Source organism: Macaca thibetana, chromosome 10 (genome assembly GCF_024542745.1).
Source record: "Macaca thibetana thibetana isolate TM-01 chromosome 10, ASM2454274v1, whole genome shotgun sequence".
Classification (NCBI taxonomy): Eukaryota; Metazoa; Chordata; class Mammalia; order Primates; family Cercopithecidae; genus Macaca; species Macaca thibetana.
In genome coordinates, this window is record NC_065587.1 from 12,074,939 (window position 1) to 12,088,853 (window position 13,915).

The window sequence follows — 13,915 nt, forward strand, 5'->3', positions numbered from 1 at the left end:
CAAGGTCCAACCCTGGTGAAATCCTGCTGTCCACCTGCTTCGTGCCAGCACCTGCACAATTGAACCCAGATGTGAAAAAGCACAGATTTTGATGTGTGTTGACTCTCATTTTCTTTTCTATTTATTTATTTATTTTTGATACGGAGTCTTACTCCGTGTCCGAGGCTGGAGTGCAGTGGTGCAATCTTGGCTCACTGCAACTTCCACCTCCCAGGTTCAAGTGATTCTCCTACCTCAGCCTCTCGAATAGCTGGGACTACAGGCACATGCCACCATGCCCAGCTAATTTTTTTGTATTTTTTTTTTAGTAGAGATAGGGTTTCACCATGTTAGTCAGACTGGTCTCGAACTCCTGACCTCAAATAATCCACCCGCCTCGGCCTCCTAAAGTGCTGGGATTACAGGTGTGAGCCACCGCGCCCAGCCTGACTCTCATTTTTAGTCCTTGGCCAGAGATCTCCAATCCTGGCCTGCAATCTTAGTACACATTCCTTGTTTGGGGCCTTGCTCTCCAAAGTGACTATATCATATCCCCTCTCTCCTCAAATCTACAGCCCTCCACTCCCAGCCCTGCACACTCAAGGGTGGCCTCACCTCCTAGTTCATTGAGAAAACCATTAGTTCAGTCTTCCCCCATCACCCCACCACCAAGTCTGCCTGCAAACCCGCACTGTACCCAGATTTTCTGGCTTCCCCCAGTTACTCTGAATAAACCGTCGCTGCTCCTATCAGAGGCACTGTGTAATGGATCCCCTTCCACTTTGTCTTCTCAACAACACTTCTCCTGCATTACCAACCTATCCTTATCTACTTTGTCATTTCGATGGGCCTCCAAGCCTGCCCCAGTATCTCCTTTCTTACACAGAATCCCGCCTCGAGCCAATACCTCCTGCAGCTGTCACTCATTCCTTTTCTCCTTTCACTGCAAAATCAGGTGTATCAGGGGTTCCCAGGACCACCCTCAGGTTTGATGATTCACTGGAAGGACTCACAGAACTCAGAAAAGCCGCTAAACTCATGGTTATGGTTTATTACATTAAAAGGATATAGATGCCAATTAGCCAAGGAGAAAGGCATATAGGGTGGAATCCAGGACAGACCAGGAGCAGAATTCCAGTCATTCTCTCCCAAAGTCCTACGGACAGCACTTCATTCTCTCAGCAATGATGTATGACACACGCACGAGACTTGTCCATCAGGGAAGCTCACCCCAGTCTTGGTGTCCAGGGTCTATACTGGGGGATGATTATGTAATGGAGGACCCATATGACTGACCTTAACTACTCAGTCTAAGGACTCCTCTCCAGAGGTCAAACTGATACAGTGTGACTAAGGGCATTTGCCATAAAAGACTTTGTCAGCATAAATTATCTGGCATGGCCCAAGGTAAACAAAGACAGTCTCATCAGGCAGGACCTTCCAAGGGTTTGGAAGTTGCCTGCTGGGGAGCTGCTCCAGGCCCAATCCTTTCTTTGGAATGTGCAGGGTTCGATCAGCCCAAGCCTGCTGAGTTAACCCTTTGCTAGACAGTGGGTCTACAGTTTTTTTGGGAGTTTTGGGGTATTTTTTTTTTTCGTTTTTTAGACGGAGTCTCGCTTTGTCCCCCAGGCTGGAGTACAGTGGCACCATCTCGGCTCACTGCAACCTCTGCCTCCGGGTTCAAGCGATTCTCCTGCCTCAGTCTCCAGAGTAGCTGGGATTACAGGCACTTGCCACCACACCTGGCTAATTTTTATATTTTTAGTAGAGACGGAGTTTCGCCATGTTGGCCAGGCTGGTCTCAAACCCCTGAGCTCAAAATAATCCTCCTGCCTTGGCCTCCCAAAGTGCTGGGATTACAGGCGTGAGCCACCACAGCCAGCTAGGTCTACAGTTGTTATGCCACTTCATCCCACCTTCATTCACACCTTGTCCAGTTCCCATGAGGCTGCTGTTCCCCCGACACTCCCACTCCACCAAAGTCTCACCTGTCCAGGCCAACAATAACGTCCATGTTGCAAAATCCAATGACCAGGCCTCTGCCATTGTCTTAGCCACATTCTCAGCTGCATCAAACACACTCCTTCCTTCTTGAAAAATTTATCCTCTTGCCTTCCGAAAAACACCCTGTCCTGGTTTGTCTTTCACCTCAGTGGTTCTCAAATTGTAGCCTGCATTACAATAGCCTGGAGCGAGTTAAAGCACTGGTTGCTGACCGCTGGGCCCCACCCTGGAGGTTCTGAGGCAGTAGATCTGGGGCGGGGGCCAACAGCCTGCCTCTCTAACAAGTGCCAGATGATGCTATGGCTGCTGGTCCTGGGACCGCACTTTGAGAACCACTGCTGTATTTCACTGGCCGTTCCTTCTCAGGGTCCTTCTGATACCTCCTCATCTCCCTGGTCCCTAAATGCTGCAGTACCCCAGGGCGCAGTTCTGGGTCTCTTTATTCTTCCTACCTAGATGCTTTCCCTAGGAAATCTCATCCAGGTCCATGGTTTTGACTCCCTCCAAGATTTTTTCCCTGAACTCCACATTTGCATATGCAGGTTGCCCGATAGGAGTCTCAAAATGCATGTATCTAAAACTAAGTACTTCATCTTCCTCTCCCTGCCCCACTCGCCCCCCTTCCCAATAAATAGGCTCAAATAAATAGGCTCAATTCCGGTTGCTCATTGACTTCTCTTTTTCTCTTGCCCATCTATTCAATCCATTGCCCATTGACTCAACCACTAACCCATATCTCAACCCACGTCCACTCCTCTCCACTCTGCTACCACTCTGTTCCAAGCCACCATTGTCTCCTAAAAATGCAGTTTCCTCTCTTAAAATCCATTCTCTGGCCGGGTGCAGTAGTAACTCACCTCTGTAATCCCAACACTCCATCTCAAAAAAAAATAAAGGAAGGCATCCAAGGAAGGCATTGGAGAGATATCAAGACAAGCCAGAGTTGAGGGACAAAGATCCCAGGGAGAAGAGAAGTTCAGAGAGGTGAGCCTGGATTCTGGGGCAGCAGCCTTCCTCTTATGGCCCCTATCCACTAACAACAAATGGCTAAGTTGAGCAGTCAGTTAATATCTTCAATAAATTACATGACAATGAGAACTACAGCTTCCAGGTAAAAACTGAAGTTTAGGATGAGGAGCTCTGGTAAATGACCCAGGCTTTTAGTGGGTTACACACTCAAGTAGGGAAATAGTACAGCCCTCCCACACACAGAATGGCAGTTTCCAAGCATCCCATTCATTGATTGAATTAAGGTGTCTGCCTCTTCACCAACAGCTTGCCAGAAGCCAAGTAAATTCTCTGGAGGAAGAGAACAACGCCATCCAAACTCTCACATTATATTTTTGTTACACAAAGTTTGGCATTCAATAAAAAAAAATTACCAGACATATCTGGAAATGAAACTGAATGACTGAAAATCCAGACAGAGGGGGAAAAATTTTTTTAAGGTCACTAGACCTACACATGTGATAAAATTGCCTACAGTTAAATCTCTCTCTCTCTCTCACACACACACACACAAATACACACACATACACAACACATACACATGCACACACACACATTACACACATGTATATACACACACACACACGCACATACCCACATGCACATATATACACAAACATATATGCACATACACATACACGCACATGCACACACATACACACAAACACACATGCACACACATGCACACACATACACACACCTATACCTACACACACACATTACACACACAAATATACACACACACAAACACACACACGACTACAAGTAAAACTAGGAAAACCTAAATAAGACAGTATCAGTGTTAACATCCCGGTTGTGATGTTGTACTCTACTCTCGTAGGATGTTACCATTAAAGGAAGCTGGGTAAAGGGTACATGGGCTCTCTCTATGTCATTCTTAAAACTGAGTGAGTCTACAATTATTTTGAAATAAAATATTTAATTTAAAACAGACCATGATGGGCCTGTTATCCAGATAGTGGTGTTATAAGACATAGACTTGAAAATAATTATCAGTAATATATTCAGGGCTCTTTTTTTTTTTTTGAGACAGTGTCTCACTCTTCCCCCAAGGCCGGAGTGGCTCCATCTCAGCTCACTGCAACCTCCATCTCCCAGGCTCAAGGGATCCTCCCACTTCAGCCACCTGAGTAGCTGGGACTACAGGCGTGCACCACTGCACCTGGCTAATTTTTGTATTTTTTGTAGAGATGGAGTTTCACCATGTTGCTCAGCTGGTCTTGAACTTCTGGGCTCAAGCAATCCTCCTGCCTTGGCCTCCGAAGGTGCTGGGATTACAGGGAAGCCTACTCAGGACTTTAGATGACAAATGGGAGAATTTCAACAGAGGATTGTAAATTGTAAAAAAGAATCAAATGGAAATAATAGAATTGAAAAATACATTAAATGAACTTGTGAACTCAATAAATAGATTTAACAGCAGATCAGATACAGCTGAAGTGAAGTCTATTAGAAAGACCAAAAGAAATTACCCAGAATAAAGACTGAGAGAAAAGAATGAAAAGTGCAGAAAAGGGTAGAAGATTAATATGGGACATAGTGAGAAGGTCTAACATGTAAGGAGACCCAGAAGAAGTAAACAGCACAATTAGGGTGGAAATAATGGTTTTTTTGTTTTGTTTTGGTGTTTTTTTGTGTGTTTTTGTTTTTGTTTTTTTTGTTTTGAGACAGAGTCTCGCTCTGTCACTCACACTGGAGTGTAGTGGCGTGATCTCAGCTCACTGCAACCTCTGCCATCCAGGTTCAAGCTATTCTCCTGCCTCAGCCTCCCAAGTAGCTGAGATTACAGGCACCTGCCATCATGCCTGGCTAATTTTTGTATTTTTAGTAGAGATGGGGTTTCACCATATTGGTCAGGCTGGTCTTGAACTCCTGACCTCATGATCTACCCACCTCGGCCTCCCAAGGTGTTGGGATTACAGGTGTGAGCCACCACACCTGGTCAAAATAATGTTCTAATAGAGATCATCTGAGAATTTTCCCAAAGCTGTTGAAAGACATTAAGCCACAAATTCAAGAATCTCAGGGAACCCTAAGCATGAAAAGAAAACCACAACTAAGCCCCTAACAGTGAAACAGTTGTAAATAGTGAAACATTTGTAAATCAAATGCAAAGAGAAAAATCTTAAAAGCATCCAAAGGAAAAAGATGCATTACCTTTCAAGGAGCAGTAGCAAGACTGACAGCTAACTTTTCAAAGAAGGAATGGAGAAAGGAAGACAATAAACCGATATCTGCAAAGTGCAGAAAGGAAATTACTGGAATTCTAGAGTCAGTAAAAACATCCTTCAGAAATGGAGATGAAATAATGATGTTTTCAGACAAAGAAAAACCTAAGAGGACTCATCACTAATGATTTTTGTCATCAACAGAATTTCACTAAAGGAAGTGCTTTAGGGAGCGGGAAAATGATCCCTGAAGGAAGCATGGAGATTCCAGTGAAGAACAACAGAAAGGATACGTATGTGGATAAATTTTACTTAGTAATCGTTGAAAATAAGAGCAATTACATCTTGTGAGTTTTACAATTCATGACAACAATAAAAACAAAAATTGGGAAGAGGTGAATGCAATTAAAATATTCTAATGTCCCTACATTGTCCTGGAAGTAGCAAAAGTACTAATTTTATATTAAACTCTAATATGTCCAGGATCAACGTTATATTTTCCTACAGTAATCACTAAAAGGATTGGAAAAGAATATGTAACTAAAAAGCTACTACAAGAATAGTAAAAATAATTCAAAAAAGGCCCAAAAAGGGGAGAAAAAGGGGACTCCCAAAGGAGAGGACAAATAGAAAATAAATAGTAAGTGGGTTGATTTAAACAATTTTAATGTAAATTAGTAATTGCCCTAAATATAAAAAGATACGTATTCCAATAGTGTCAATCTGGGTTAAAAAAACTACATAGAAAGATTGAAATTAAAAAGATAGAAAATATATAGCATGCAAACATTACTTCAAAGAAAGTTGGTATAGTTATATTAAAGTAGACTTTAGGGCAAGAAGCATTGCTAAAAATAAAAGGGATATTTCATGATGGTAAAGAATCAATCTCTTAGGACAGTATGACAGTTTTAAATTTGTATGCACATATTAACATAGCTTTGTAACATATAAAGTAAAAATTGGCAGAACCAAGGCTGGGCGTGGTGGCTCATGCCTGTAATCCCAGAACTTTGGGAGTCAAGGCAGATGAATCACTCAAGGTCAGGAGTTCGAGACCAGCCTGACTAACATGGCAAAACCCTGTCTCTACTAAAAACACAAAAATCAGCCGGGCATTGTGGCGGGTGCCTGTAATCCCAGCTACTTGGGAGGCTGAGACGTGGGAGTCGCTTGACCCTGGGAGGCAGAGGTTGCAATGAGCCAAAATCATGCCACTGCACTCCAGCCTGGGCTGGACAGAGCGAGACTCAGTCTCAAACAAAACAAAACAAAACAAAAAAATTGGCAGAACCAAAAGGAAAATTTAACAAGTGCAAAACAAGAGTTGACTAATGGAATATTTTAATACACTTATCTCAGTAACTTACAGAACAAGCAGATAAAAATTTTACATCTGGCTGGGCACGGTGGCTCATGTTTGTAATCCCAGCTACTCGTGAGGCTGAGGCAGGAGAATCACTTGAACCTAGGAGGCGGGGCTGCAGCGAGCAGAGATCGCACCACTGCACTCCAGCCTGGGCAACAGAGTAAGACTCTCTCTCAAAAAAAAATTAGGCCGGGCGCGGTGGCTCAAGCCTGTAATCTCAGCACTTTGGGAGGCCAAGACGGGCGGATCACGAGGTCAGGAGATCGAGACCATCCTGGCTAACCCGGTGAAACCTCGCCTCTGCTAAAAAAAAAAAAATACAAAAAACTAGCCGGGCGAGGTGGCGGGCGCCTGTAGTCCCAGCTACTCGGGAGGCTGAGGCAGGAGAATGGCGTAAACCCGGGAGGCGGAGCTTGCAGTGAGCTGAGATCCGGCCACTGCACTCCAGCCTGGGCAACAGAGCGAGACTCCGTCTCAAAAAAAAAAAAAAAATTATATCCAGTGTGGTTATAGAAAATTTGGCAAAATGATTAAACAAATTTGACCTAACAGAGCAACTACATAATAGATATTCTTTTCAATTGCACATGAAAAATTTACCCAAACTGGGCTGGACGTGGTGGCCCACACCTGCAATCTAACACTTTGGGAGGCCGAGGTGGGTGAATCACCTGAGGTCAGAAGTTGGAGACCAGCCTGGCCAACATGGTGAAACCCCATCTCCACTAAAAATACAAAAATTAACCGGGTGTGGTGGCGCACACCTATAATCCCAGCTACTCTGGAGGCTGAGGCAGGAGAATCACTTGAATGTGGGAGGCGGAGGTTGCAGTGAGCCAAGATTGCACCATTGCACTCCAGGCTGGGTGACAAAGCAAAACTCTGTCTCAAAAACAAACAAACAAAGGAACAAACAGAGCAAATGTCCCACCACCAAGATGACTACATCCTAATGCACAGAAGCTGTAAATATGTCACATGCAAAAGGAAATAAGATTTCAGATGGAATTAAGGCTGTTAGTCAAGTAGCCTTGAGATAAGGAGATTAACTTGGCTTATCTGGATGGACCCAGTGAAATTGTAAGGGTTCTTAGATGTGGAAGAGGGAGTGCCAAACAAATGACACTCAAATAGTGGAAATGCTGCATGAGAAAGGCTCAACCGGTCACTGCTGGCTTTAAAGATGCAAAGGGACCATGAGCCAAGGAATTCGGGAAACCTCTACAGGCCAGAAAAGGAAAGGAAATGGAGTGTCCTCTAGAGACCCACAAAGGACAGCAGCCCTGGGGACACCTCGATTTTAGCCCGATGAGACACATTTCATTTTTCATTTTTATTATTTTTATTTTATTTATTTATTTTTTTAATTTTATTTTTTTGAGATGGTGTCTTGCTCTGTCACCCAGGCTGGAGTGCAGCGGCACGACGTCAGCTCCCTGCAACCTCCACCTCCTGGGTTCAAGCGATTCTCCTGCCTCAGCCTCCTAAGTAGCTGGGATTACAGGCACGTGCCACCATGCCCAGGTAATTTTTTTTTTTTTTTTTTTTAGTAGAGATGGAGTTTCACCATGTTGCCCAGGCTGGTCTCAAACTCCTAACCTCAGGTGATCTGCCCATCTTGGTCTCCCAAAGTGCTGGGATTATAGGCATGTAAAAAAGTAGAAAAGTATGATGACGACTGACATGCCTGGGTTAAAAGTAAGTTTCAATGAATTTTTGAGAATGAAAGCATACTAAGTTGGAAGCCAGAAATCAATGTTTTTGAAAAAATACATAGCCCCAGCTGAGTGTGGTTTCTCATGCCTGTAATCTCGGCTGCTCGGGAGGCTGAGGCAGGATGATGAGCCCAGGAGTTCAAGACCCAGGAGTTCAAGCCCAGGAGTTCAAGACCAGCCTGGGCAACACAGCAAGATTCCCATCTCTAAAACAAAACAAAACAAAACAAAAGAATCTAGATAACATCCAAATGTTTACAAATTAAGCAAAACACTTCTAAATAACTCAAGGATCAAGGAAGAAATGATAATAGAAATTAGACAATTTTAACTAAATAATAATGAAAATACGGAACAGCAAAACATATGAGATGCAGTTGAAGCTATGTTTAGAGGGATATTGGTAGGCATAAATGTATACGTTAGGAAAGAAAGAAGGCCGATAGTCAATTAAGGCTCCATCTCAAGGAATTGCAAAGAGTAAATCCAACAGAAAGAAAGCAGAAGAAGTAATAAAGATAATAGCAGAAATTAATACAATAGAAGACAATTTTTTTTCTTTTTTGAGACAGAGTCTCACTCTGTCGCCCAGGCTGGAGACTAGTGGCGTGGTCTCAGCTCACTACAACCTCCACCTCCCGGGTTCAAGCGATTCTCCTGCCTCAGCCACCCGAATAGCTGGGATTACAGGCATGCACTACTACACCCAGCTAATTTTTGTATTTTTAGCAGAGACAGGATTTCACCATGTTGGACAGGCTGGTCTCAAACTCCTGACCTCAAGTAATCTGCCCATGTCAGCCTCCCAAAGTTCTGGGATTACAAGCATGAGCCACTGCGCCTGGTCAGAAGACAAAAATATTATAGAGAGAACCAATAAAACCAAAAATTGGTTCCTTCTAAAACAAGGATTTAGGATGGTTAAGTTTCAGTGAAGCAGAAAGAAGAGAAAGGGGCCTGGCATGGTGGCTCATTCCTGCAATCCCTGCACTTTGGGAGGCTGAGGGTGGAGGATCACTCAAGGCCAGGAGTTCAATACCAGCCTGGCCAACAAAGCAAGACCCTGTCTCTATTTAAAAAAGAAAAGAAAGAGAAACAGAGAGAGAAAAACAGAAAGAAAGAAAAAAAGGGGGGTGGGCGCGGTGGTTCACGCCTGTAATCCCAGCGCTTTGGGAGGCCGAGGCGGGCAGATCACTAGGTCAGGAGATCAAGACTATTCTGGCAAACATGGTGAAACCCCGTCTCTACTAAAAAATACAAAAAAAATTAGCTGGGCATGGTGGCGGGCACCTGTGGTCCCAGCTACTCGGGAGGCTGAGGCAGGAGAATGGCATGAACCTGGGAGGCGAAGCTTGCAGTGAACTAAGATCGCGCCATTGCACTCCACCCTGGGCGACAGAATTGCACTCCAGCCTGGGCGACAGAGCGAGACTCCGTCAAAAAAAAAAAAAAAAAAGAAAGAAGGAAGGAAGGAAGGAAGGAAGGAAGGAAGGAAGGAAGGAAGGAAGGAAGGAGGGAGAGAAAGAGAGAAAGAAAGAGAGAAAACAGGAAGAAGAGAGAAAAAAGAAAGAAGATGAAAGAAAGAAAAGAAAGAAAGGAAAGAAAGAAAGAAAGAAAGAAAGAAAGAAAGAAAGAAAGAAAGAAAGAAAGAAAGAAAGAAAGAAAGAAAGAAGAAAGAAAGAAAGAGAAGAAAGGAAAAAGAAAGAAAGAAAGAGAAAGAAAGAGAGAAAGGCAGGGAGAAAGTTCTGGGAGCCAGGGAGTGCCCCGGGTGGGGAGCTACAAGAACAAGCCCCAGAGAGCTGTGACAAAGACTTTGTCACAGCTAGCCTGAAGCTAGCTATGCTCTGGAGAAGGATCCAAGCTTACAGCTGAGCCACATTCCCCACCACTGGGTCATCTGGACCTAGCGTGAAGCGACCCCCAGGAAAGTGGAGAACTGCCTGGTCAGGAATGGAGTGGGAGGTGCTCAGGGATGGGGATAGGAAAGTCTAATACCTCTTCGCCTCCACCTCAACTCTGGTCCACACAAGGCTTTCTCTTTTTTTTTTTTTTTTATTTTTTTTTTTTTATTTATTTTATTTATTTTTTTTTTTTGAGACAGTCTCACTCTGTTTCCCAGGCTGGAGTTCAGTGGCACAATCACGGCTTACTGCAACTTCCAACCTCCACCTCCCAGGACTCAAGTGATTCTCGTGCTCAGCCACCCGAATAGCTGGGATTACAGGCATGCACCACCACACCCGGCTACTTTTCGTATTTTCAGTAGAGACAGGGTTTCACCATGTTGGTCAGAATGGTCTCAAACTCCTGACCTCAAATGATCCACCCACCTTAGCCTCCCAAAGTGCTGGGATTACAGGCATGAGCCACTGCTCCCTGTGGCAAGGCTTTCTCTATTTTAAGAATTCATTAAACATTTCCTGTGTTCTACAAACCATATTGAGAGCTAGGGATTTGGAAATGAACAAGGCAATGGGAGCATGGTGCAGGAGGAAGAACGTGGGCTCTCATGATGCAGTTTGGGGCTCAGATTCTGGCTCTGCTACTGAGAGACAGGTGACTCTAGTAAACTCAGAGCCTCAATTTCCCCATCTGCAAAATGGGGACAATAAAGCTATTCTTGCTAGGTGGTAGTGAGAACTAAACAAGAAATCAAGTGGCAAATAACAGCTGCTCAATAAATATAATGATTTTTCTTGCTCCCAGGAGCTCTCAGTCCAGGACAAGGCAGCCGTATAGACAAACAAGTGACACTCAAATAGTGGAACTGGAGGTATACCCCTGCAGTACCTGAACAGAGAAACTGTTGTTCGAGTCTATCCATTTTGCCTGAGCAGGGCAACATGTGTGTGTGCTGTCTTGGGAGAAGTTTCATAACACTCAACACACACTCACTCCAGGTGTCAAAAAACCTATACTATAATCTCAGGTTCAGATCTTTGTGTCCAGCCAAAGATCTATATGATCTTGAATCTCCTTCTCAACTTCCCACTAAGTGATCATCCAGTCAAGCCTTAAATACCTCTTCCTCCAGCAAGAGGACCCAGGAGTCTAGGTCACATAGAGCCCTAAAGACAGGGCTAGAATTCAAGCATGAGTCCTTTCGTTGGAGGGAAAAGAGGACAGTGATAGACATTTAACCCCCATAAAGTGCTGAGTGCAAGGTATGCCATCCAACCCTCACAATCCTTCCCATTTTACAGATGAAGAGGGTTGGGCTCAGAGAGGTCAAAGTGACTTGCTGAGATCACAGATCTGAGAAACTGAGTTTTGAAATCACACCTGCCTTATTCTGAGGCCCCACTGTGGCAGAGGCACTAGCTGGACATCAATACCTGTTCTCCGATCTCCTTCATGGAAATAGAACTCCACGCACACACCTAGTTTTTAGCTAGGCGCAAATATGGCCATCCAGAATAAAAACTACATTTCCCAGATTTCCTTCCAGCTAAGCCACACGACTAAGTTCTGGGCAACGGGATGGAGTAAAATGATGCACGTTGCTTCCCAGCTGAATCTCTAAATGGAGATGGCATGCCCTTCCCCTCCTCTCCCTTCCTTACTCCATCTTGTTGCATGGGATAGGATGTGGTGTGAAATAGCTTGGGCCATGATGGCAAAATCCCAGGGATAAGAGCATTGACCATAAGCTATATATGGTGAAAAGGCTTTTTCCTCTAACCAAATTTGTGCATGTGTTCATTCATTCATCACACCAACACTCTGTGCCAGACCCTTTGTTAGACACTAGAGTTATAGATTAGTCAGTTCTCACACTGCTATGAAGAAATACCTGACACTGGGTAAATTATAAACAAAAGAGGTATAATTGGCTCACAGTACTGCAGGTTCTATAGGAAGCATGGCTGGGAAGGCCTCAGGAAACTGATAATCATGGCAGAAGGTGAAGAAGAGGCAGGCATGTCTTCACATGGCCGGAGCAGGAGGAAGAGGCATGGGGTGGAGGTGCTACACACTTTTAAACAACTAGATGTTGTGAGAACCCACTCACTATCACAAGAATAGCACCAAAGGTGGAAATCTGCCCCTATTGTCCAATCACCTCCCACCAGGCACCCCCTGCAACACGGGGATTACAATTTGACATGAGATTAAGGCAGGGACACAAATCCAAACCACATTAGGTTATAAAAATAAATCAGTCACCTTGGCCTTAGGTTTTCTGTGTCTTGTAGTACTTGCCCCCCCCAGGATTGTGACTGTCTGTGTCTGTCTTTCCATTGGGTTGTGAGGACTGAGTCTTAATAATCCCTATGTCCTCAGCAGCTAACTCCAGCAAAGAATTGGCTATAAAAAGGCAACCAAGTGGAAATTTGAAGGATGGGAAGGACTTAGGCAGAGGAAGAAGGAGGTTCAGGACCCATCTGTGTCAGAAGTAACAGAAATTCAACTTGAACCAGTGTAGGCAAAAAGTGGGGCATCTATGAACTCTCATAATCAACCTATGGGAACAGCTGGCCTCAAGGACAACTGGACCTCCAGCAAGACTCTGGTTCCCTGTCCCTCATACCTTCTGAGTGTCTGTTTATTTCTCCAGGTTGACTTGCTCTAAGAGGCTCCTCAGCATGCTTAGTTTAAAAAAACAATCTCGGCCGGGCGCGGTGGCTCAAGCCTGTAATCCCAGCACTGTGGGAGGCCGAGATGGGCGGATCACAAGGTCAGGAAATCGAGACCATCCTGGCTAACATGGTGAAACCCCGTCTCTACTAAAAATACAAAAAACTAGCCGGGCGAGGTGGCGGGCACCTGTAGTCCCAGCTACTCGGGAGGCTGAGGCAGGAGAATGGCATGAACCCGGGAGGCGGAGCTTGCAGTGAGCTGAGATCCGGCCACTGCACTCCAGCCTGGGCGACAGAGCGAGACTCCATCTCAAAAAAAAAAAAAATCTCAGGGAAGGATTAGGATGGCTCTAGCTTGTATCAGGCATCCTTCCCCAGGGAGGATGAGGTACAATGAATACCATCCCCAACTAGAACCACAGGGTTGAGTGAGGATAGGAGTTCCCCCAAAAAAGAAAGGATGCTATTTCCCAAAGGGAAGGATGCTAGACAGACAAATCACAAATATCAGGTATTTTCAGCTGCAAGTAGCAGAACATATGGCTAAAATGTGGCTTATACAAGAAGCCTGGAGGTAGGCAACTTCAAGATTGGTAAACTCAGCCACTCAGAGACTCCATCAAGCCAGGAACTCCTATCTCTCTGCTTCACCATCCTCCGCATTTGGCTTCCTGCAGACCTGACCACTCATGGTTGTAGGTTACCAAGACCATTTCAGGATCACGTCATCGCCCAACTGTGTTCAAGACAGGAAAAAGGGGAGGTGATTACCTCATCACATCTGTTTCTTTATGAGGGAGGAAAACTCTCTGGAAAGCCCTCAGAAGGCAATTACGTCTCATTATCCAGAAGTAGGTCATATGCTCATCCCAAACCCATCTCGGGTACAAATGGGAGTACCATGACTGGTTTAAACTAGACAGGATTCACCCTTTGGGACTGGGCCCAACTTCCCTGAGTATGTGCTACTCAATACTGATACTCAATAGCAACTCTCATAGCAAAGAAGGCTGGGAAGATGGCAACTGGGTGGGTAGGCAGACTCAATGTCTGCGTTTCCCTGCTTCCTTA